Below are 24,774 nucleotides of genomic sequence, written 5' to 3'. Positions count from 1 at the left end.
CTCTGGGGTCCCTCAAGCTTCCCTAAAATGGTTTCAGACCCTGCTGCCTCCAAGTTTTATCTGAGTCCTCGCAAGGGTCATTACAAGTTTAAGTGTCCCCTTGGTCCCATCGCGGGAGGGATGAAGAGCAATAAGAGAAAAGACCAGTTATGAGGGGATGAGCACCCTAGTCCCTCCCACACATGGGACCATGTCCTCCAGTCCAAGGTGAGAGAGGTAAGTTTGGGGGTCTTAGAAGGCTCTGAGTACCTTTTCCATGTCTGGCACATTGAAGCCCATGAGAGTCTGATTTCGTTTTATCTTCATATAACCCCAGTGCTGTTACCACTCTCTTTACAAATGAGGCCAGAGAAGCACAACCTCGATGTATCTCTAGCAACTATGATTATAAAACGCACAAAACAAATACTCAAATTTTTAAAAATTTCATAAAGAGTTTCAAGCCAAGGGAAGGAAGTGGGACAGATAAGGATATGGCATTTTCAGCCCAAAGGGGTGAAGGGGACCCTGATCATAGATAGACATAATAGACCCCCTAACTTTCTTCTTTAGCTCTTCTTTTCTGAGAACTTTAATGCAATAATAGTGGCACTGTTACCCATCCCTAACAAGATGGACACTTGTTAAACTATAACTTTTTATATACTGAGAAAATGAGAGAGAGAGAGAGAGAGACAGAGAGCTTTTACAAAAAGAGTGATGCAATGATTAACAGAAACCTTTGAGGGGCTGAGATGGGAAAGGGCGCACAGAGGCATGATGTCATAGCCACATTCTCCTTCTTTGAGTGGTAGGCATGGTATCTTATTATTAAAACACTAGTTTACATTTTATTTGCCTGTCTGTATATATGAAACATATCACAAATTTAAAACAATTGAAAAGAAAAAGTAGCTGTGTGTCTGTCAACAGTGGCCCTATAACCCATCCCAAGTCTAAGCTGACCCCTGAGCTTCTAGAGCGTCACACACATCTGACATGTGGGCAAGGATCCCAGAGGCCCAACAGCACAGTGGGGCAATAGAAGAAACTGTCAAGGATGCCTGTGGCTTAACCCCAGGTCGGCTGAGATGTTGCAACTCCCAGTCACCATGACGTTGCCACAGAGTCTGCGTCATCTGGGAGCCCAACATCTGGTGGTAAAGAGAAATCAAATGTGGGGGTGGGGGAACATCAGTCACATTCGTGTAAGAAATGTTCAAGCATAATGGACTCATTAGGAGATGTCATGACACAAGAGGGCTGGGACACCTCGGGGGGCCTGGGGGTGGAGACCAGGCACTGGGTGAGGCAGGACAGAAGGCTGGGCCTGGCAGTCAGAGGCCTACTGTGAAAAGGACCATTTTCAAACGAGTGGAAAGAAAAATGCAGCCCTGCTTGGGGTTATTTGCTGTTGCCAAGAAGCTAGAGCCCAAGACCGGAGTCCAGAGGCGCAGGTGTCTATGGTCTGGGAGCTGGCAGTCCCAGGAATGGCACACAGGCAGAGACTAGAGGGCTGGAGAAAGAGGAGCTGGGATCTGGGAGCTGGACAGGAGACATCACCATGCTGGGTGGCCCCTGGGGGTCCCAGCCTGGGAGTCAGTCCCTCCCTCCGCATCCCTCCGCACCCCTCTGAGCCCCCGCGGCCGCTCCACCAGGGCCCTGGGTCTCAGCTGTAGGCTGCTTCACATTCTGCTGACACAGGACCAACCCGCATGTGCAAAGCCCAGGGTGGTATCCTCTTCCCTCCCCTGCCCCCGCCTTCCCAAGGTCCACCTCTGCCCCTGGGAAACAGAAAGCGGAGGGCTGTGGTGATGAGGGAACACGCACCTGAAGGAGCAGGGGGCCAGCTAAGTCGAGCCCAGGGAGGCCCTTCTGTGAGGTCTCACCGACACTTCTGGCCAAAAGGACTCTGAAATGAAAAAAGGGGAAACGTTTTATCTGCAGCTCAGCACTAACCCCACAGCCTGGGCTCTCAGGAGCCCAACAAGTGGGTGACAAGGCTCTTTCCAGGGACATGAGTTCCCAGATCTTGACATAAGTGCCTTGCTGAGGGCAGGCAGGCCATGCCTCAGCTGACAGGGGTGAGGGGCAGGGAGCCAGGCAGCAGCCAGGAGCGGCCCTTCCCTTGAGGCAGGGAGTAGCAAGGAGCAGTGAGGACTAGGGAAACAGTCTCCCTGCCGGAGGGTCTCTCTCCACAGCAGAGGCAGCAGGAAGGAAGGGAGCTTCCTTCTAAGGGGGAAGCACCCAGATTTGAGGGGTGCTGGAGAAGCAGAGCCACAGGGTGGACTGGCCTACCACTGAGAGCAAGAAGGAGATGGGCACCCCAGGCAAGATGCAGAGGAGCCTGGGGAGCTGGGGGGCGGTGTGGGCTGGGATTCGGTGTGGCCTGGGGTTCGGCCCGGGGCCTGGAGAGCTCGGAAGACAGGTGTCTGGGATTTCCAGTCTGGAGACCTGGTGTAGGCGGAACAGAGCTTTAAGGGTTAAATACAGCTACGTACTTTCAAACAGGATGTTTTCTGCCACTTTTAGCTCTTCCCCAGACATTGTCAACACCCCCGGCCTCACTGAAGGCTGAAGGTGACTCTGCAGCCCAGACTCTGGGTTTCAGTGACATGATGGGTCACCAAGGTGGGGCTGGCAGAAATTCACCCTGCCTACTGCCACCCACACCCAGCCCTGTTTATCTGCGCGCGCGCACACACACACACCCTCCCTTCACTGATGCAAAGGGGAGGAGGCTGGGGAGATACATAGATAATGCAGGTACCTGACCCTGCAACCTGGTGAGGGCCTTTAAGTCACACCCCAGATAAGGGAGATCCAGACCCCCAGCTTTTTTTCCTCTGCCCCCTGGTGGCTCAACTAGACAGGGAAGGGGTTTCTGAGACCTGGGCCCAGTCCTAGGACTGCCAGCCTACTGAGTCCACTTGCCACCCTCTCGGGCACAGCCAGCCTCCACCGAATATCTGAGGAGAATGCTAGGGAATTCTGAGCTGAGGTAGCCTGAGCTAGGCTGGCTCGCTCCCAAGGACCTTAGGTGGGAGGACGCATACCTGCTGGGGACAGACACGTCACTTACCCCCGAGCTAAGTTCTCCTTTGCTCTGTCTGCTTGTATTGCCCAAGGCCCCGCACTCCTCAGAACCCTCCCCCATGGCCTGACCAACCCTGCTTGGTCCCAGAGGCTACGGTGAGAGCCAAGTGGGAAGAGAAAGGACCACTGTTTCCTGTCCTCCACCTCTAAGGTTTCCAGAAGTCAGACATGAGATCCAAGTACAACACCAGTCTTGAATTCAAAAAATAATGAGTATGGATTCCGTCCTATGTTCCAGCTTGATAAACTCACACATATGATCTCACGTGAGCCTGGTAACACCCTGTGAGATGAGCAGAAGCCTCCTTTTGCGAATGGCAACAGCAAAGTCCAGAGCACTTTGAGTGACTTTTCAAGGGTTCCATGGCCAGGCAACCGGTGGTGCCGGGGCCAAACGAGGACAGGCTGACTGTCATGCCCCAGTGCGTCCCTTACCTCCCACTGACGCCTCCCATTCCAGCGATAACCATCGGCACAGACACTATCACTCTGAGCCGGGCCCTGCTCCAAGTTCCTCATGTACACTCACTCACTTAATCCTCACAACAACCGCGCAGGCGGGTACTGTTATTCCTATTTTAGGAGTGGGAAACCAAGGCACAGAGAAGTCAGTTGTCTCTGGAGCTCAGCTTTGAACCTAGGCATCTTAGTCCCGAGTCTCTGCTCTGCTACTTTTCCAAAGGGAAATGCCTGTCATTTCCCCAACCCTAAACCCTGGGCGCCTTTCACTTCTACTGAGTCAGGAAGCAGTGGAGAGAATAATCCCCAGGCCATGAGGGGAAAATGTCCTTTCCTCCCATGGCTCCCAAAACCCAGGCATGGCAGGCCTTAGCCAGGACCCCAATCTGTCAACCAATTCCTCCTATTTGGGAAAATACTCCACATTCCCTATACCGGCCTCCCCTCCCCATGACATTGTGCACTACTGATAGCCCTTGTCAGAGTGATCACCTTAGATGTAGCCTATAGGTCCAAGGGAATGGAAAGTGCGGCAAAGACCCAGGGTAAAAAAAGGGCAAGTGGAAAAACACCACTTAATACCAGTGTCCTTTGTCATGTCATAACCCCCGCCCCCAATTCATGTTCTGAGTACACAGAACATCCCACTGCTTTTGCTGGGGCTGTCCCCAGAGCAACCCCTCCTGTCTCTGCTTTAGAAATACCCGAAGCCCCAGTACAGAGCCCCAGAGAAGCAGAGGGGGCGGAGCTCAGCCCTGCAGAAAGGCCCTGGCTTCCATTCCTCCAGTGTCCGCATCCTACCCACATCAAACCCCTGCCTGAACTTGACCCCAGGCCTGACCTTGCCTTAGCAAGAAATAGATAACATGTTTCCTTCCAGTCATCCAAGCCCAAACCACTGCCTCTCCTACACAGCTGCCTGTAGGCTCACACAACAGGCACCCCATCTACCAGCGGCTTGCGGTAAATGGGCATCCCCCGGCAGTCTCAACCCAGACAGCCTCACGGAGTGGTGGCTGCAGGGTGTCCCAGGCAGAGTCCCGGCAAGACAAGGCTCAAAGGGCTGCTGGGCTCAGGTTACCTCCACCACATTCACTGGACTCTCGTCCAGAGGTTGGGACTAGAGTGACCAAAACTGGACTTTCCAATTGTTGACATTGATTCCAAAGCTCCCCTTCCTTCTAGAAAGAAATGGAAAGCTGAATGATTTCCCAGCAGAAAGGGAGAAAATTCTTCTGCTTCACTGGTACACACAGAATCAACCACACGTGGGGCTCTCTCTGGAGTAGGTTGACCTGGGTGGATGCCAGCCACGCTGCACATGTGCACGCACGCCCTTTCCGGGCTGTTTCTCATTTCAACATCCCTTCGGTTCTGCTTGTAGAGTGTGGAACACTGCATGAGCCATCTTACTTTTTATCTGTCATCTTTCTATACTAGTGTAACTTAGACACTGCAATATCATGGCCAGCTAGGCTGGTGTCCTTTTTTCCTGCGCCACTAGCCCCAACATGTACCCCCATTCTTTTTCCAGAATAATCGCAGCATTACCTCCTAGCAGAAGCTGAGGAGGAATAGAGCAGAAATGAGGGCAAGGGGAGAAGAAGGGTTCTGTATAAACCAAACTTGCCCAAACCGTTTCTTGCCCTCCATCTTCAGCTCCACCGTTTCCACGGTAGGCTGGCCCCAGGGCTGCAGCACTAAGGACACGCACAAGGTGTGCCAAAGTATCCAGTGACTGACTGAATGATGGGAAAGGAAATGGCCGATGATCCAGCAGCTGCACAGAGGGGTTTAGCCCTGAAGGTGCTTCTTAAGACATCACCTTGGAGAACCTGATAAATGCCCCATACTGCCAAGAAACCAGGCTACAAACTCCCACCCTATAGGCCATTCACCAGAACTCTTTCTTGGCCGACTGTCCTGACATGACACTCTTGGGAGCAAGACAGCTTCTTGGAGCTGAGCAGCAGCCACAGGCAGGAACCCACGAGGCCCCAGGCCACGGGGCAGGAGATACATGGCTTACTTTCATATATTTCCATTTCTTATCTTCAACAATTATTCTTGCAAGCTGCTTTTTTTCCAATGGAAACTCTGCCCTGAGCTTTGTCAACAAGATTTCTGGGTTGATTACTGCTCTCCAGGTAACAGCCATTGCCTGGCCCTGCTGGAAAGTGTGGGCAGTGACAGTGGCCAGTGAAGCATAGAAATCAGCCCATTCATAAGCTGCAGCCCAATATCTCTGGTTTCACAACTGAAGAAACTGAGGGGAAGCCACTAGTCCAAAGCCTCACAAGGAAGAGTGATTCTCCTCCTCCACCCTGGCCAAATCCCAAGACTTCTCATCACCAGCCTGAGCAGTTTCCGGGGAACAGAGAGCAGGGCAGGAGAGAAGCCACTGGGAGTGGGGGAATTTCATTCTTCAGAGGAGGGGATCTGTGGGTGGCCACAGAAGAGGCCTTGACTGTAGTGGGACCACCCAACATGGACTCCATCCTTACAAGCAATACAGAGAAAGAAAGAGGGGCTGAGGGTTCCCCTCACCCTGCCTGACCAGCTCCAGCCTCAGTGGCCTGAGGAACTGGACTAGGACTCAAGACAGGGAATATTTTAGAGGGAAGTAGAATATGCCCAGCCGCTCTCTCCCTCTTCTAGGCTGCTTTCCTGGGATACTAGGATGAGGGTACTTCCCTGGGTTATCTGCTATAAGCAAAAGTTGATGGGACAGGGAAGCTCCATGTCCAGTAACTTGGAGACCAAGGAATGGAAAGCAAGGCAGCCTGTAGAGCACCAGGAATACAGGGAGAATGGGTCCAGTCCTCCTCTGCGGAGACCTGCACCCCTGCTATTGTTGATGCAGCTGATGGCCAAATGGGTTTCTCTCCCCCAAAAAACCCAGTGACCTCAGAAGAACGGAGAGAGCTGCTTCTTTTTTCCAAGTGATTGCCAAGCCCAGTTTTTAGCCCCCTGGGGGCCTCTTCCCAGGCTAAGCATCCCCCAGCCCACTTCCGCCTGGCCCAAGCCCAACCCTTCTCAGACAGATGATGTTGAGGCCCACCCCACCCACATCCACCCTGGCCAGCCTTCTTTTCCTCATCTTTCTTCTGGGACCAATGCAATCTCTGACTCACGCAGACTTTTCCTGCACTGTGTGACAGCCTGTGCCCAGCCCTCCCCCCCGGTCCCATCAGCTCTGAGATACACGAGGTCCTTGGCATCATATCCCTTGCTTACGTCACAACCAGCATGGCCAGCTGACGCCCTGGGCTACCTGACCACTGCCCAGCTTTCCCCAAATTCCATCCCTGAGACATGAGAGTGCCCCGATCACAGGGCTATTGTAGGGACCAAGATATCCGGGTTGCTCTCAGCACAGCTCCTGGCACACTGTAGCTCTCATTAGAACGATAGCTGCTGTTGGTACAATAGGCAGTGAGTTCAGGGCCTAGGTAATGAGAAGACTTACAGGCCCAGAGAGGTGCTGTGGAGCCGGGAAGCTTGCTTTCAGTCCCACACACTCCACCCTAAACAACATGGCCCAGAGAGCCACCTTTCTGCTGAACTGGGAAGAAACTGACCGCCCCACCCACTGCCTGTGGCTTCCAAAAATCTGGTTGCTCGGGGTGGGGAGAAATGGATCGTTCCACTGTCTCTCCAACAAGCAGAGAAGCTGAGTCACACATCTGGACTTTTCCTCTACAGGGAAGATAAGGCTGTGGCTCCTGAGGCGTCACTGATAACAAGCGCTTCCTGTGATCGTCACCCTTCCTTTCCCTCTCTAGTCCAGTGCCATCTCTCTCCTACCTCCTACGTCACCCAGAGCTTGTCTTACATCTGTCACGCATCTGTTCTTCTGCTAATGGGGCCTGAAGCTCAGCAATCCCGTGATGTTCCCCTGTCATCAGGGCAGTGCCCCCCCCACTCCCACTGATCAACACAGGCCGCAGAAGGTAGAGCACTGGGGAGGCCATGGTGGGGTGCCTCAAAGGGAGAGTCCCAGGGGGCTGGAACCCAGAGGTGGCAGTGAGAGCTGAAGCTGCCCTGGCACGAGGGTGGCCTTGCTGTGGCCCCTAACCTAGACTCTGGGCTGGCACTGGCTCTGGCCCAGCAGGTCTGGACTCCTGGTTGCCTTGAGCTCTTAGAAGCTTTTGGAGGCCATTCACTTATTATAGGATCGATTCTGAAGCCTATATCAGAATCAGTACAGGAACCTGGGTCCTCTGAGATGGGCAGGGCTGGGATAACTCCTACCAGGCAGCTTCTGTCCCATAGGGGTTGAGGTACCCAAAGGCATCCTCTCTATCTTCTCGGTTATTAGTAAGGGGTGGGCACTCCTTATGTATTCATGACACTTTTAGGGTCTAGGCCAAACAGGGAGGTCCCCACTCACGTTAGAGACCAGAGCAGTCCCCCACGGTGACACCAGTACTCCTCCCCCTCGAGAGCTTTTCTAGAGCTTCTGTTTTGTCAGGTTCCAGCATCCTTTGTGTAGATTTCCTCTCGAGAACCCCCTCAGAAGGCCAGGGCAGCGACAGCATTTCTTCTTGGACCCAGAGTGGTGGGCATTGGCTCTGGCTTCTGATACCTTATTGTGGACAGTGACCCCTGCCTGGTTTTAAGCGCTTGACTATGTGGCAAGCCTTGTACTAGAAATCACAGACACAGTGGCGAGTACCACACAACCTTGCCCTCTTAAAGGGTACAGTCTACCAGGAGGCGATCAACTGAAACTACAATTCAGTATAGTCCATGCTATGATACAGGTAAGCACAGGTGTGAACGGGGCAGGCAGGAGAGCACCTGGCTTTGTGTTGGCAGGTAAAGAAGGTTTGTTAGGGAAGGTGACTCCTCAGCTTCTCGACTGAGACAGGAAGGATCAAAGCTTACCATGGCAGTGGTAAGAAGGGTAACAGAGGTCCCGGGGAGACAGTACATGGCAAAGGCTAAGCAGCAAAAAGGAAAGAGTGTATTCGAGGCACAGAAATTAACTCCACATGACTGGGGGGGGGGGGGAGGGCACCAGGAAGAGATGAATCAACCAACCATTTTTACAGGAAGTGTATTTTATTCTTTCTTCTACTGAGTACTTAGTAAACCCATTGAATCTTGAATACCAGGAATTTTAAATTACTGTAATAATATTTTGAAACTAAAGACTCTCAGACGCCATTCATATCCTCACTCCAACCTGAGTCAGCCTTGAGTGTCGTAAAGAAAATGAAAATGGGGGCCCTGGCCGGTTGGCTCAGCGGTAGAGCGTCAGCCTGGTGTGCCGGGGACCCGGGTTCGATTCCCAGCCAGGGCACATAGGAGAAGTGCCCATTTGCTTCTCCACCCCCTCTCCTTCCTCTCTGTCTCTCTCTTCCCCTCCCGCAGCCAAGGCTCCATTGGAGCAAAGATGGCCCGGGCACTGGGGATGGCTCCTTGGCCTCTGCCCCAGGCGCTAGAGTGGCTCTGGTCGCGGCAGAGCATCGCCCCCTGGTGGGCAGAGCGTCGCCCCTGGTGGGCGTGCTGGGTGGATCCCAGTCGGGTGTATGCGGGAGTCTGTCTGACTCTCCCCATTTCCAGCTTCAGAAAAATACAAAAAAAAAAAAAGAAAAGAAAATGAAAATGGGTCCCTCTCCCATCAGCTCACTTGGAAAGGGAACCAAGGTCAGCAAAGCAGCGCCCCTCTGCAGCAGCACAGGCAGGTCCCGGCTGCATACCCGGCACCACCACCCCGTCCTCCGTGGGGGGGCATCCTTCACCCTGGCAATAGGGCCATCAGTAATTGAATTGGAAGACAGGTGTAGAAGAGAGTTCCGGAAAATACAGCCCTGCTGAATAGGAAAAACTATGTTCTTTGAGAGAAAATCAAAAGAAAGAACAAAAGGTTCAACAGGGCAGAAGGAAGTTGGTGAATAGCTCGGCTACACATCACCAGCAGTTCAATCCTTACTGAATGCATCACTCTGTCAAGGGTGACCAGACACGGTTGCTGGGCACAGGGAGACCTGAGCGACCACACAGCCGACCAATCCCAAACCTGATTCCACAGATCCACAGGGCCCACTCCTCTCTCCCGGTCAACAAGGTCACTTCCTCGTTTCCAGGAATCGCTCTAAGGAAGGGCTTCAGCTACAAATGCACAATGGTCACAAACAACTTGCATCATGGACACACGTGGGAAGTCCCCTACACGTGCAGGCACAGGCCAGCCCACAGTCTGAGTCAGGGTGTCCACACTCACTGCTGGCCAGTGGATTACAAGCCCAGCCTTCCCCTCAGCTATGACAGAAGATAACCTTTCTTTTCAGTGTCTCAGGACAAAACGTCCTATGTGTCAGGAGAATCCTTCCCCAGGGCCACCAAGTGGTATGATATAACTGCCTTTGTGGTAATCTGTGAACTCTCTCCAAACTATAAACCCCCTCTCCGGCCCTATCCATTGGCCATCTTCCTCTTCCTTGTGTCTCTTTGGTGCCCAGGGGCAAAGATGGCACAGATTTGCTACACAGAGCAGCATTCAGCGCTGCCTTAGGGAGCAAGACAGCAGGGTCTCAGAGGAGCTCCTCTCTGCTTCCTCAACAGCCCGCTGCCTGCCCCCTCCCCCACCCTCGCTGCCCACCTGGGCCCTCTTATGGGGCAACAGACTTCCTACTCCCTTCACTCAACTCTTTCCCTTCCCTCTCCAGGGGAAGGGACCCCATGCACCAGCTCAGAGCCTGCTCAGTAGAAGGAGCTGGGAGTGAAACTGCACTCCAGCCGGCTGGTCGGGCTGCACTCTGTCAGCTGGAGTGGCAGCCAGTCAGGCAGCCTGATGAGCAGGGAAGAGGCCAGGGGCCGTGGCCCATTGCCACCCTGCGGGGAGAGGTGACAGCCCCTCCACCCACCACTTCCCCTTTGCTCCCTCCCCTCCTTACTTTTCCCAGAACTCCCCCTGACCTGAAAAACAACTGTACAGCCAGGCCCTTCGGGAGCCTGGGATTGAAGTTTAACAGAGGCAAAAATAATTCCCTAGTGAGCTATTTTCTGCCCAGCTTTGGGAACAATAGCTCAGGGGGACAGGCGGCAGGGGAAGGCCTGGGAGAAGGCAGGCCACTGGCCGCCCAGTGTCAGTTTAGGGCCTTTCCCAGGAAAGGCCCAGACTGTGGGCTGGCCTGTGCCTGCACGTGCATTCCCAGGGCCACCCATACTCCCCCTGATCGGGATTTTCAGGGAGGTGGGGACCTCAGTCAGGGGCTCCATTTGCGGCTGCCCCACCTACCTCCACCTGTGGGCCCAGATGAGGAGCGAGGCTGGCCTGGAAGGTGAGGGAAGGCCTGAGGGCGCCCGGTGCTCCCTGCACCAGGGGCTTCAATCCTCCACGCCTGCTGGTCTCTTACAGAACCTATGGAAGAGGAGGAAAGCCCTGCTGCTTCACCAAGCCTCGAAAGGGGACTCTGCACCATGTGCGGTCTCACGGGGCTTTGTATTAGCGGAGATGAAATAGTTAAAGTATATTATAGAAACTGAAACACTCCATAAAAATATTAGTGATGAGTTTACTGTTATTCTCGCAGCTATTTAAGAGAAGGAGGAGGACTAGAATCAGGTGGAGAGGGTGAGGGAAAACATTCTGAATATGCCACGGAGCCTGGTTTCCCTGACAGCTGAGGTCCTGACAGCGGGAGGCCCGAGCGCAGACCTGCTGGGAAGTGCCATTCATTGCCCCCAGCCCTCAACACATTCTACTTTTTATTCTTATTTTTTTTACCTAGAGATCCTTTCCTTACTATTAGACTGTTAGCCACCTTTTGAGTTCTCTATTAAGAATTTTCTTCTGATAAATATGAGAAAATAACTGACTGGGAAAACAGAGTGGGGAGGAAAGAGGGAAGGAGGGAGGGAGGGAGGGAGATTGGATGGGAAGGAAGGAAGAAAGGGGAGGATACATTTACAAACTATCATTAGACTGAAAGATTTCACTCTAATTCTCCAGAGAAAATAACACTCTGCATTATAAAGTACCCAGGGACAGTGATCGCTGATGCCATTCTATGTAAAGACACCTGTTAAAAGAAAGAAAGGCCTGATCGGGCGGTGGCGCAGTAGATAGAGCGTTGGACTGGGATGTGGAAGACCCAGGTTCAAGACCCCGAGGTCGCCAGCTTGAGCGAGGGCTCATCTGGTTTGAGCAAAAGCTCACCAGCTTGAGCCCAAGGTCTCTGGCTCGAGCGAGGGGTTACTTGGTCTGCTGAAGGCCCGCTGTCAAGGCACGTATGAGAAGGCAATCAATGAACAATTAAGGTGTTGCAATGCGCAACGAAAAACTAATGATTGATGCTTCTCATCTCTCTCCGTTCCTGTCTGTCTGTCCCTGTCTATCCCTCTCTCTGATTCTCTCTCTGTCTCTGTAAAAAACAAAAACAAAAACAAAAACAAAAAAAAAAAAGAAAGAAAGGACCAGAGGATGCCCCAGAGGCCTGCTGGCTGAACCCCACTAGGATGTGTTCCCTTTGCCACCCCCACCCCCGCAATCACCACCAGTAATTATACATTTTTAAATTAGTTGTCACTGTTTAATAAGTAGAGATAATGCACTTTTAAAAAATATCTAGATGTCTAGTTTCCTATTTAAAAAATATTAGATAATTTGGCCACACTGGGCTATAGTTCTGGTGGCAAGCCTGCTGGCCTGAGATAGGGCTGCCCCCTAGACCAGCTGTGCCTCTGGCCCCCCCCCCCGGGTTTGCATCCCTCCAGCCCCTGGCCCGACCCCACAGAACCAGCCCACAGTGACAGTGGAGCTCTGTGGTCACAGAAACACGGTGAAGAGAACAGACTGCCTGGGTGTGAACCCCACCTTCCCTCCCTCTCCATTGTGTGAACAGAACCAATGATCTGGGCTCCCCAAGGTTCTGTTTCCTCACCTGTAAAATGAGAAAAATAACAAATACCTCATAGGTCTGAGGATTAAATGGGATAGTGCGTGTAAAGTGCTTAGCTTAGTGCCCGGTACCAGGTACCTGCTCAGTAAAGGTGAGTGCTTGTTATTATGCACCATTGGTTCAGTAACTGGGGAGAACTCCTCTGAGTTGCAGTCCAGCTTTTTAAAGATGTTTTAGCAACCCTTGTCGGTTAGCTCAGTCGGTTAAGAGCGTTGTCCCGAAACAAGTTTGTGGGTTCAATCCCCGGGCAGGGCATACACGGGAGCAACCAAAAAATGCACGACTGAGTGAAACAACAAATGTTTCCCTTCCCTTTTTTCTCCCTTCCTCTCTATTGACTAAAAATCAATAAAGCCCTGGCCCGATAGCTCGGTTGGCTGCAGCATCCTCCTGGAGTGTGGACGTGGTCAGTTTGATTCCCCAGTCACAGAACAGCTCGATGTTCCTCTCTCTCTCTCTCTCCCTCTCTCTCTCTCTCTCTCTCTCCCTGCCTCTCTTAAAAAAAGATGTTTCAGCCCTGGCCGGTTGGCTCAGCGGTAGAGCGTCGGCCTAGCGTGCGGAGGACCCGGGTTCGATTCCCGGCCAGGGCACACAGGAGAAGCGCCCATTTGCTTCTCCACCCCTCCGCCGCACTTTCCTCTCTGTCTCTCTCTTCCCCTCCCGCAGCCAAGGCTCCATTGGAGCAAAGATGGCCCGGGCGCTGGGGATGGCTCTGTGGCCTCTGCCCCAGGCGCTAGAGTGGCTCTGGTCGCAATATGGCGACGCCCAGGATGGGCAGAGCATCGCCCCCTGGTGGGCAGAGCGTCGCCCCATGGTGGGCGTGCCGGGTGGATCCCGGTCGGGCGCATGCGGGAGTCTGTCTGACTGTCTCTCCCCGTTTCCAGCTTCAGAAAGATGAAAAAAAAAAAAAAAAAAAGATGTTTCAGCCAAGCGAAGCAATTGTTTTCAAATGCCCTTTCTAGCTCAGGGGACTCAGTCTACCTAAATACATATTTGATTCCAATAAATACCTCTTGTGCATTTCTGTGATGGGTTAGGTATTGTGTTGACTGGTGACACTTGACAGATGGGTTTTAGACCTATTCTTAGGGGTGCACAGCAGAGCAGAGGTTGGATAATCACAGCCCTGTCAGATGAAGTTAAGCACAAAGCTCTCTTCTCCCTGCCCTGACCAGGAGCTTAGTGTTCAAGAAGAAACTGGGGATGTCCCTGGCTCTTGAGCTTCACTAAGAGACACTCAATGGCACATTAGTTCCATTTCACCTCCAGAGTCTCAGACTGCATAATCGGGTTCTTCCACTGTGTACAGGTGAACATAATTTCATTTCAACAAAGCTGTTTAGATCTCAGATGAAGTTCATTATAATGGAATTTTACCTGAGGCAACCCATCCCCCACTTCTTAACATTATGGCACCCAAGATGCTGGTGTGCTTGCCAAATAGGCTGGACAGAAGTAACTCCCCTCCCCTGGCAGAGGCCAGGAAATTCAGGGCCATTTGGAACAAAGAACTTTGCCCCACAGGTGTTTTCCAGTATCATCGGGGCCAGCCTGGAACGGTCCCACTCGCCTCCACTGGCAGCGGCTGTTGCCTCTTCTCCAGTCCTCCTTAGACGGGGGGGGGGGGGGGGGGGGGGGGGACACTGAACTGGACACTGTGTCGGAAAGGTAGTGAGTAGGCAAAGAACGGACGTACATCCAGGACTTCGGAAGATCTGAACGTAAGCTCTGGTTCTGATTTAGGAGCTCGATGGCTTTGGACAAGAAATTCAGCCACTTAACTTCTTTGAACTTCAGCTTCCTCTTTTGTAAAATGGGGAAACTAATACCATCTACCTCGTAAGATTATTGAGAGGCATAAAAGAGAAATGCATGAAAACATTTAACACAGTGTCTAGAATGTAGTTAGAATCATCATTATTTTATTATGACCGTCAGCTACTATATGATATACAAATTTCATGAGGGTCAAAGGTTGATACAGAGAGAGACACTAGGACAGTGTTGGGAGTGAGGGATGGCTGAAGAGGTGGTGGGGTCCTGCCACTGAGCCCAGCATGAGCCTGGTGACCAAGATGAGGCCCCGAGTAGAGGTGCTCCCTTGCCCTGGAGCTGACAGGCACAGACTAGATGAGTAATCACAGGATTGTGGACTGGGGTGGCACATGCAACTGCCCAGCCAGCCACATTCTTCTGTCCCGTGAGTGGACAGCTTGGCTGCTAGGACACTGGGTATATCTAACGCCTCTTAAACCCAGCACCGCCAGGAACAGTGTTTAACCCTTGGAAGGAAAAGGGGTTATCTGTGGGCACTCTGCTCCGTCCACATGGCACTGCCTCTGATATCCACCCATCCCTATCCTCCAGCCACTCCCTGCATCTCAGATTGAACAAGCTAGACGGTCAAAGAACAAGGCCAGTCTCTGAACAATCAGTCAGTGGAGACTATTAAACTTTGGTTTATCTCACCTGGAGCCTTGAAATGATCAAGAAACCCTGGACAAACATAAATCCCATCACCATCCCCAGCCCCACACGCTTTGATTAGCTAGCCCACACGTGGTTCTGTTACTTCCATGTCCTATTCACAAAATTGATGCTTAGGGAAAATATACATCCCTCTCAATGCATTTGAAAAAATGCAATCCAGTGAGTATTAACTGAGCACCTAGTATGTGCTCAGCACTGACACCAGACTCTTGGGTAAATGGAACAGACCACCAAGTGTGAGGGAGGCTGTGGAGTTATGAGATCCCTCACCCACTTCTGGTGGAAACCCAGTGAAGAAGGGCTTCAACTCTGCCCTGAGACCCTGCACAGGGCTCTCTCAATCAGGCTGTGGCATGTCTGGGGCCACCTGAGTACAACACATCAGACAGGCAGAGACATAAGCCAGAACCAGGTCCTTAAGGTGAGGATGATACAATTATTTAGTTGACAGGGACTTCAGAAACTCATCTAGTACACCTTTTAGAAATGAAGTCTGGCCTGACCTGTGGTGGCGCAGTGGATAAAGTGTCGACCTGGAATGATAAGGTCGCCAGTTTGAAACCCCAGGCTTGCCCAGCCAAGGCACATATGGGAGTTGATGCTTCCTGCTCCTCCCCTTCTTTCTCTCTCCTCTATAAAATGAATATATTAAAAAAAAAAAGACATCTGTATCAAGTATTGAAAGGATGGAAAACAGTGAGAACTTTTAGTCACTACTATAGGAGTGTTTTTTGTTTGTTTGTTTGTTTTGGTACAACCACTGTGGAAAAACAGTTTGGCATTATAGAGCAATGCCAAACATAGAATTTCATGTGAACAATTCCATTCCTAGGCATGTGCCCTAGAGAATGCCTACACATGCGTCAGGAGACAAGCAATGTATTCTCAGCAGTATTCTTTCATCATAATAGCACCCAAGTGGGAACACCCCAAAAGTCCATCAACAAGAGGGAAGACATACAAATGTATTCTCACAATGGGATGCTACACCCTGGTGAAAACTAATGAGCTACAGTTGTGTGTATCAACATGGATGAAGCTCAGAAAGATGATATTGAGCAAAAAAAACCACAGAGGACATAATGCATGTAAACTCCAAAGACAGGTAGAACTAAACATATTGTTTTATAAAACATAGATAGATGATAACTTAGAAAGAAAAGCAAGGAAGTAGTTAACCAAAGTTCAAAATATTAGTTGCTATGAGGTAAAGAGTGAGGAAGGGGGTGCAAATGGACAGGGAAAGGGGGCTTTTAAGGTACTGTAAATGTTCCATTCTGAACTTAGGTGTTGGGAACAGGATATATTATTATATTATTCTTTGGTCCATATAGAAGCATATTATATACTCATGTATGTATGATATATTGCACAGTTAAAAAAATAAACAAGAAGAATTGAAGATTCTGAGAAACTAAATAACTTTCCCAAGCTCATCAGCTAATGGATGACAGAAAGAGAAATCAATTCCTGAATCTGAGTTTAGCCAAGACAGCCATTCCTGGATTCTAAGGGACCTCTCACAATGATGAGTTTCTGGTCTAGTACATTTAAAAAACAGTTATAAGAGTTTTTTCTTTTCACTCTTTAATTCCCAGTGTCTTGAATAGTGCTTAGCATACAGTGGGCCCTCGACTTATATCTACTGAATGACTGTCTGCCCATGCTTTTCAAGGGCTTTTTCATGCCAGGTACTTGATTTACACTGTCTTCAATCCTCACACATAAATCTACAAGGGAGTTATTATAACCCTCGGTTTACAGATAAGAAAACTGAGATTCAGAGAGATTAAGACACTTGCCCAAGGTCACAAGCTAGAAAGTGATCAAGCCAGGATTTGAACCCCAAGCGTGTCTAATGCAAACCCTGTGTTTCTCCCATCCCACCAGCTTCCTACAGCACAGCTGGCACAGCTTCCAACAGCACTGACTAAAATCTCAGTCATATACAGGGAACCCCAGGAACCAGAGCTGAGGTCGGTACTGAGCATTTTCTCCTCCTTCTCCAGACCTCTGTGTCTGGGCTCTGGCACTTAGAGTGGTTTGTAAGGCCTGGCCCAGCACCAGCTAGCATTGCAGAGCAGTGGTCACAGGTTAATTCTGCAGCCATGAGCAGGTTACTGCATTTCTTTAAACCTGGTTTTCCCCATATGTAGGCTGGAGGTAATAACAGTAACGTACTCCAAGGAGGAGCTGTGATGATGGAAGGAGACAAGCGAAATGATGAGCACAAGGCCTAGCAGAGGCTAGCAGGTGAAGGGAGAGTCCACTTCTCCCTCCAGGTGGGCTAGGTTCCAGAGAATTCCTTAAGGGATAGCCAGGAGAGGAAGAGGTAAACAAGGTGAGAATAGCTCCCAGGTGACAATGGGACAATGGCCTTTTCTTTCTTGGTATATTTAGCTCATAGAAGATTATCAATTAAGTGGCTTGTTTGAAATTGAAAGTATTTCTTACTTGCCTTCCAGACCATTCAAGTCTTATTTGCTCCCCTGCAACCACTCTGCTCAGAGCTCTCTCTCTCTAGTTCTTGTCAGCTATTTTTATCCAAGAAATGTACCCAGGACTGCTCGAGAGGCATGGAGGCCCGAGGGTGCTGGCACAGGGAGCCTCCTTCTGAGAGGCCACTGTCCCCAGAGTAACCTTTGGGCAAGCCAAGCTTGTTCCGAGGTCAGCTTGTTCAAACTAGTTAGTGAATCTAGCCCTGCTGTGCACAAACATTTAGTATAGGCCTATTCTGTGCATGGCATGACCCTGAATGCCCTGTGGCTATCCATAAATGCAGCGGTGGTATGGCTCCAAGGGGTTAAGACAAACCCAAGTGTGAGTCCTGACACTCACAATCACCAGCTGTGTCACCTTGGCACGTTTCTCAACCTCACTGAGACTCCACTGCCCATTTGTAAAAAGATCACAACAGTGGTTCTCTCTCACAAGGTTGTAGCAGGCCCGGGAGACTGTGCACACCACATACCTAGCACAGCACCTGCTACAACTGCTCTGAGTGCTCAGTGAATAGCTGTTCCTGGAGCTACAGTTCCAGTGCCAGCAGGTGGCACACACTGGATGTGTTACCAGCAAAGCCTTAGGCCGCATGGGTGCCCCACAGTGCCTTGAATGTCACACCTTGTATAACACCTCAGAGCTTCAACCTGCTGTCAGGCCAGTGAGAGGCAGCAGCTTCCCAGGAACTGGCTGCTGGGTCCTGCCCAAACTCCACTTTCCCGCTGGTGCAGCTGCCCACGCCCTGCTCAGGATCACGACTCTCCCCTGTGCAGAATGGGGACTTTGTGTGGCATCTGGTTCTGGGAACACTGCTTGGTCTATTCTTTGGCACAGGACCTGCAGGGCAGGTTTGCAAAGGCATGACACACACTCAGACACACACTCAGAAGCCTACTGCTCTGCCTCTCACTCCTGCCATTCACCTCTCCTGCCATCTACTGCCCAGCCCTGCATCCTCCCCCTGCCGGCCCAGGGGGCTCTCTCCTCTTCCCACCTCCCCATAAGTCACTTCAAAGGGTGGGACTTCCCAAGAAGTCTTCACCTGCCCTTGTCATTTGTCGGTGATGACAATGACTTCCTTCCTGCCAGGGTAGATAGAATCACTGCTGTCATCAAGGATGCTCCACCCCTCTGCACTGTGCCCCAATCCCTCCAACTCCCCTGGGGACTCTCCAGGGGGCTCACCCTGAACATCTGAACCACAACGACCAAGGACACAGCAGGGAGGGCAGTTTCTTTTCCACATGTCACCAGGGCAAGATGCAGTCACTGCCACCAACGCATATGGCTTGGGTTGAGCAAGAACAGCCTGTCCCCACCCTGGACCATTTCCCCAATAGTCACACTGGACCAGAGAGTCAAACTCCAGTGGCCAAGGAGCTGACTCCATTCCTGCTACACAGCTTCTCTCTGACTCTGGCTTACACTTTGCTTACCATTTCCCCGGAACCTGATTACAAGTGACCTGTGCCCTTTCTCCACACGGGCAAGGTTTGACGACCCTTCCCTTCTTGCCTGTTTACCTGATTTAGAGCTGGACTTTCCCATGGAATGGTGCGGTTCCCAGGGATCTGGGAAGCAGAAATGGGGAAGAGGAAGAGGAAGCATGGGGCTGAGTCTTGGCTCTTATAAATCCGATTCCCGCAGGGGCAGGTGAAGGGGAACTGGCAGGCCTTCCTGTCCCTGTCTGAAGTAGAGGTCTGGCAGGAAAACCGAAGGTGAAGCTGGTCACAAGTCAAGGGTGAAAGGAAGCCACCAGGATGAGCGGCAGGCTGGGTCCTGGGAGAGGGTGGCGGGAAGCAGTGCTGCCCTCAGAGAGGTGAGTTGAGTTGGCTGCTAACACAAGGGTCAGGCTGGGATGGGAGAGGGAGGCTGAGGCTGCCCTCAGAATTAAGCTACTCCATATGTCCCTCCTCATTAAGCACCACCCCCATTTTCTCTTCCTCATTAAGCGCATTCCCACCCATCTTCACCTCTGTGACCTCCACTAGGTCTCCAGTGATGTTCACTAGAATGACAATTTTGGTTTATTGTCCCGACATAACTAGTAACAGCACCTCCTTTCACTCAACAGTCTCCCAGTTTGGACAATGCACTACACGGTCACTCCCTAGCACGTCTAGGAGGCACTGCCACAGGATGGTCAAGGGGGAATCAGAGAAAAGCCAAACTAGAAGTGAGGCCCTGGGGGTCCAGAGCAGCAGCCAGGCTGCTTCTGCCCAGCTGGATCCCCTCAGAACTGGAGAGTAGTGGCGAGAGGGCTGCCCATCCTGGACTCAGACCATTCCAGAAGAAGGCCTGGTCTGGTAGGTTCTGCTTTCTCTCCCCTCTCAGAGGGCCTGGCACCATGCTGGGCATATAAGGGGCTCTGAATCAAATCCTGACATTTCCTTACTTGTCTCTACCTGCATCTAAAACAGACTTGCAGCAGTGACAAATAAAAACCTGAAGTCCTATGCTTCATCCTGTCCAGTAACAAACCAGAATGCCATCATAACTCCTGACTCGGGCTCTCTGGCCACTAGAACCCACTGCTACATGTTGGAAACAGCAAGTTCCTAGCAGAGGCAGATCTCGGCCAGAATGGTCATGGCTTCCTTACGATGTGGGGTAAAGAACTGAACAACTGGAATGCCTTCTCCTGTTTTGGATAACCATTTGATCTGGTCCACTGAGTCCCAGGCCTTTCTCCAAACATGGAACACACTGGCTTCAGACACTAGCTGCTCTGGGAGTGAGGGCTGGGGGTCCTGGAGGCCCTCTCGGTGCTTCCTCTGGGATTTGGTCCCAAAAGGATATCAGTCCTGAGGTTGAATAGGGGAACAAGACTGAGAAACTCTAAACACCAACAACCAGTGCACCCCGAACAGCGTCAGATCTTTCACAATACTTATATATAAAGTCTTGGCTGAAGAGCTGTGAGGGGTCAGGAAAACTTCCTAACTCTTTTCCTTTCCTTCCCTCCTTACCCCACTCTCCTCTTTCCTTATCGTTTTTCTCTCCCCTCTTTTCTTATCCTTTACCATGGAAAGGTAAGTTGTGGCTATGAGGGACCAGACAAACAGAAGCCATAGGACCAGCCAGAGTACAGACTGCGAATTCCCCAGCTTTTTGTAGCTTGAGTCAGCTCCACAGCCCCAGTCTGGTTGTGGAATCTTCTCACATGGGTCCAGAAAGGCCAGATGAGTGAGGGGCAATGGGCTCTGGGGCCTCTGTTTGTGCTCAAGGAATGAAGCACCCAAAACAGCAGCCAGAGAAATTTTTACAGTCTTATTACCTCCAGGTCTGACTGCATGCAGGTCCTGACACCATTCAGGAAGGACCCACAATCCCTTCCAACACTTGGACAAGGCATGGATTAAGAAAGCCCTCCACTATACAACACTTTTGGTTCATAGAGTTGAGGCTCCAGTGTCCAGATAATTCATTTCTGCCTCAGCAAACCACCCCCACTTCCCAACCTAACTTAAAACCTTCTTTGCCAACATCATGGCTTCCCTAGTCCCAGAACCTTCCAGTTGTCTTGTGCACACCCACCTCATTAACTGAGGTGGGCAGCTAATCAGATCAGTAGGCAGAAATGGAATGAGGGGCTGGAAAAGTCTGCAGTACTTGGATGTACCTCCTGATCCTAGAAGAGATATGGATTTACCACAAGGTCATAATCCTTTCCCTGTCAATCCCTTCTGGAATCATATCATAGCCATCCCGTAATCATTGCTGTGTTGGGTGTTTCCTACAGGAGTGGCCGCCACTGGCCATGAGGAAGACAGCCTTCCAGCAGGGAGCTGGAGCAGAGCTGAACTCTGCCCAGGAGAGCTCCAGCAATGCTCCGAAAATGCTTGCCCAACTGCTTGCCTGGGCTCTGGCCCTTCTGGCTGCAACTGAGCCCAGACAGGAGGCTGACTCACTCACCACACGGAGGAGGAGGAAGAGGAGGAGAAGAAGGAGGAGGAGATGCGGGAAGGGCTTGGGCTCAGAGACCGAGGGCTCTCCCAGCCCAGGCAGCCTGGGCCTCAGCCTCCGTGGCCCATGGGGGAGGTGGGCAGTGTCCACTGCTCCCTTGAGACCACATGTTTCCTCCTAGATACTTCTCCTGAATCCTGCTCAGCCGCTGCTCCTAACTGCCCACACAGAAACCACCCCCAGAGCCCCCTCCTCTATTAGACGCTTGCCCCTGAGTTCTGCTGGACATGTATGGACATCTCTTGAAAAATAAATTTAGTGTCCTTGGGTCAACTACGTCTAAAATCATTGGTGGTTTAAAATAAAAAAAAAAAAGTCAAGAAAAGAAAAATAACTCTGCTTAAAAGATCCAGCTCCACCAAGACAGGTGACCATACCTGGGTCCTACAAGATAATAAGACTACACACACTCCACTCCCAAGAGACCTTAGCACCATCAGCTGCCAGTCTCCGCCTTTATTCCTCCACTCCATGCCAAGGTGCCCGGACAGAGGAAGGAAGCAAATGCTTCTTGTTGCCCAAGTGCTTAGCACTGTGCTAGCAGAGCATTTCTGAGTTAAGCTGCTTGAACACCGAAGACGTCCCTGCTTCCTTGCTAGCCTGGCACGAACTTCTGCTCTTTCTCGGACCACACTGTCCTCTCAGTGCCCCAGCCTCATGGCACGACAGCCCGGATCTTAGTCGCCAAGTTTGCCCCTGAGACTTAGACACTAGTGCTTGCACCTGGGCTCTCCGGCCTGGTATCCCCAACGCCACCACCCCGGGTCTACTTCCGATCCTCGGACCCCATTCCCCGCCGCTCCCGGGTCCGCACCTGGTCTGGCGGGTGGGCGCGAAGCTCGGCGCTCCCGGCGCCTCCGGAGCGGCTGCTGCCTTTTGACAAGCAGAGACAGCCCGGCACCTGGCCCCGCCCCCACGGGGCTCCGCCCACAGACCCGCCCCGCCCTAGGCCCCGCCCACAGGTCCAGTTCTAGCTTGCCGAGAGCTCCATCCGTGCTGCAACCATCTTGGACTTGGAATCAACCACTGCACTGTGGTTTGTGAGACTCTGCCCGGTGTAGCCCTCCACGACTGCGGTCCACAGAGCAAAGCATGCTCCTGTCCTCCGTGCGTGAGAGTTTTCGATGTTTATGTGTGTGTAGATGAACGCTTCTGCCTGCGACCCTCTGCGATTTGTCCCCCCATTCCTTGCTGCTGTTGGTTCTACCCAGCCTGCTGCGACGTCTCTTCAGGTGCGTCACCCCCACCTGGGCTGGCCCCGCCAAAACTTCGTTGTCTTTGGGGCGCTGGGGGGCGCCTGCCACCGGCACCAAACGTTCTCAACGCGCTTCTGGGAAATCCTGGACGCCGCTCGCCTTTGTGTTACTTCTGCAGAGCGCCGGGCAGCTCAGCCCGACCGCACACGCTGAAATAAAAGAGCAAACGACGGAAAACGTGGCCGAAGTGGAGTTGCAACATGGTCTCCTACTCGCGACCCCAGCTGACCACATTCCTGGCTCGTCGCGAACCTCTACCCAGCGACTAAGCCTTAGCTTCCTCGGACCCTGGTCCCCGGTCACCCGCCTTCCATCCCATCTGACATTGACGTGAAGAGAAGGTCAGAGGTAGAGTGCATCCTGAAACCTGGAATTGTAGGTGGATACGGAAAATTCACCATAGAAGATTTTGGCTATGTGTTAGGTAGGCACTGCTCCAGATGCTAGAGGAGAGATGAAAAACATCTGTTTTTCATGTGGTTCCCTCCTTCTTAGAGTTCACTGTCCAGTGGGAGATTGTATACATAAATAGTAATTACAACATACTGTTCTATAATAAAGGTGCCCACCAAGTCACCCAGAATCAAAGCTGGTGACCTCCTCTAGTCAGGGAAGTTATTGCCTTTAACAATGGCTTAGGTGGTCAAGCTGAGCTGGTGGGAAATTGAGAGATTAAGTGATTTCATCACTCAGATGAAGGACAGTACTATAGCCCACCAATTCTGGTGCAGTGGCCTTTGAACCGTTTCTGGGACAGCTATGCTAGACTGTATGATAACCAACCCCTCTCAAACTCTCAATAATTGGATCAAGAAAAATGGACTGAGTCTAAACAGAGGGAAGAACCTTCAAATAGTGAAGATTGCTAAGCACTGAAATAGTTGATTAAGGGAGTATCCTGTAAACTTTCTCTCTTGAAAGGTTTAACAAAATAGAAGAGAGACACATTGTTTGATTGAACTACGGAATGGGCCATCTATCTGGAGAAACAGAAGAATGTGCCCCTTTGGAGGTCCTGCCAGTCTGCTGGATGGATTTTCATCTGTGATGAAAGTAAAAGAATCTTCTTGCCCAAAGAATTGTGGGAAAGCCAGCAGTGATTCTCATGGGAAGAAAAGTATGAGAAGAAATCTCTGACAAACAACACTTTTGGGCCTGACCTGTGGTGGCGCAGTGGATAAAGCATTGACCTGGGAATGCTGAGGTCACCGGTTTGAAACCCTGGGCTTGCCCGGTCAAGGCACATATGAGAGTTGATGCTTCCTGCTCCTCCCCCTTCTCTCTCTCTCTCTCTAAAAAAACTGAATAACATTTAAAAAATAAAATATATCTTAAAAAAAACAACAACAACAACACTTTGGGACATTCTCAGGAAGTATCACAAGCCTCTGGAAAAAGACTCAGAAGTCACTTCTGTGACATTTAACTGGCCAACAAGTGAACCTGGATCCTTGAAAATAAACCTTGTCAAAAAGTGATAGGGGAAAAAAAATGATAGGAAATGAGTAATAAGTATTCCATAGTATTTGACTGTAAGTCTCTTTTCACAGCTCTTCATCTGATGAGTCAAGCAGAGTAGAAAATACTGTTTCCATTGTACAACTGATGTGAAGAGTTGTCAGAGTCATTCAAGTCCTTAGAGCTGGGCAGCTGCTTGAACCCAGGTCTTCTCTCTGCACTTTTGACTGTTCCATGCTGCTTCTCAAATAACGAAAAAAATTATGTCCATGGACTTTTTACCTGTTGGACCATGATCAGTGGTTTTCAAATGCTGGTCCGCAAAAGAGTTAACCACCTTGATGTTATATGAAGATTACAGACCCATAGACTATATACTCTTTGTACAATATCAGGGTGGTTAACGCTTTCACAGACTGGCATGAAATTTCTGGCAGACTGGCAGTTGAAAAACACTAGATAACTCAGTTTTGGAAAACTCAGAGGCTGTGGGGTTTGGCAGATTTGCAGGATTTTAGATGTCATCACGCTCCCCACACATGCTGTCATCAGCCCCATCACTATGTCCCTAACCACGTTCTTCTTATCTTCCCTCAATAACCTGAACTTCGCTCTCTCATCTGACTCCCCAGACCCTCTCCTCTTCAGATCCCACC

At 51.1% G+C, this 24,774-nt stretch overlaps 1 protein-coding gene across 1 annotated transcript in view; it reads right to left on the bottom strand.

Annotated features, from left to right (window-relative positions):
• VDR (vitamin D receptor) overlaps positions 1–22,332 on the bottom strand; it is a 58,052-nt gene extending 35,720 nt beyond the window's left edge. Inside the window, exons 1-3 of the mRNA XM_066368848.1 lie at positions 22,219–22,332; positions 10,784–10,906; positions 1,810–1,891 (exon numbers count right to left, since the gene is read on the bottom strand). The gene's annotated coding sequence lies outside the window, so the exon portion shown is untranslated. The remainder of the gene's footprint in view (positions 1–1,809; positions 1,892–10,783; positions 10,907–22,218) is intronic.
• Positions 22,333–24,774: the final 2,442 nt, after the last annotated feature.

The sequence above is a fragment of the Saccopteryx leptura genome, chromosome 2 (genome assembly GCF_036850995.1).
Source record: "Saccopteryx leptura isolate mSacLep1 chromosome 2, mSacLep1_pri_phased_curated, whole genome shotgun sequence".
NCBI classification, from domain to species: domain Eukaryota; kingdom Metazoa; phylum Chordata; class Mammalia; order Chiroptera; family Emballonuridae; genus Saccopteryx; species Saccopteryx leptura.
Note: the sequence above shows the minus strand (reverse complement) of the source record. Positions and strands in the feature narration are given on the sequence as shown.